This window comes from Carlito syrichta, unplaced genomic scaffold (genome assembly GCF_000164805.1).
Source record: "Carlito syrichta isolate Samal-C Ts95f unplaced genomic scaffold, Tarsius_syrichta-2.0.1 Scaffold309724, whole genome shotgun sequence".
In the NCBI taxonomy this organism is placed as follows: domain Eukaryota; kingdom Metazoa; phylum Chordata; class Mammalia; order Primates; family Tarsiidae; genus Carlito; species Carlito syrichta.
The window spans coordinates 576,797-577,781 of NW_007253820.1; the positions used below are offsets into that span (position 1 = coordinate 576,797).

Sequence of the window (985 nt, forward strand, 5' to 3'; positions counted from 1 at the left end):
CGCGAGGTGGTCCCAGCCGGGCGCCCGCCACCGCCGCGGCGGCGCGACTTGCAGACGTGGAGCTGTCACGGCCCTCCTCCTGAGTGCCCTCCTTAGTAGCAGGAAAAGAGTCGCCGTGGACGTCCTCTGAGGGTGCAAACCTGACGAGGACGTGACTTTTGGGTGGAGAAACCCTAGTTTCCCGACTTAGTTCCGGGCCGCGACTTACAGGAAATACGGGGTCTGTGCCTGGGGCGGACTCAGGCCTGGAGTCGGTGGAGTTGCGGGCGAACTGGGCAGTGTTTGAGACGACGCGTTCCGCAGGGCCCAGTGTCGGCCGGTCGTGCCCGTGCCTAGCCCAGGACACGGCTGCCATCCTTCTTCGCAGGTGGGGAATGGGGATGGGGAGGTGGGTGGGGCCCTCTGAACTTGGGGGACCCCGCGCCCCCACCCGCCTGCGCTTAGGCGGGCCTCCTGAGATGCGCTCGCCCTCGTCCTCGTCCTCGGGGGAGCTGGAGGCGCCGGTGGGCCCCTCTCACGTCGACTGAGGAATTATTTCTCGGCAGAGTGAAGTTTCCAGGCAGATCTGGGGGAGCCAGCCCTGTGTGTTTACAGGTTTACTTCTTGTTGACTGATTGATTGTCAGAGTCTCACTCTGTCGCCCAGGCTGGGGTGCAGTGGCACGCTTATGGCCACTGCAGCGTCGATCTTCTGGGCTCAGGTGATCCTTATGCCTCAGTCTTCCAAGTTGCTGGAACCACAGGCGTGTGCTACCATGCCCAGATAATTTTTTTGATTTATTGTAGAGACGAGATCTCGCCAAGTTGCCCAGGCTGATCTCGAACCCCTGGGCTCAGACAGTCCTCTCGCCTCCGCCTCCCAAAGTGCTAGGATTGCAGGCATGAGCCACCGCGCCCTGCTTACTTCGTCTTTAAGCTTAAAAATGAGCTGGGCTCGGTGGCTCAGCCTGTAATCCTGCGCCTTTGGGAGGCTGAGGTGAGTAGAT

General features: G+C 61.2%; 1 protein-coding gene across 3 annotated transcripts in view; it reads left to right on the forward strand.

Annotated features, from left to right (window-relative positions):
• ITCH (itchy E3 ubiquitin protein ligase) overlaps positions 1-985 on the forward strand; it is a 148,752-nt gene that overhangs the window by 517 nt on the left and 147,250 nt on the right. The window lies entirely within an intron of this gene.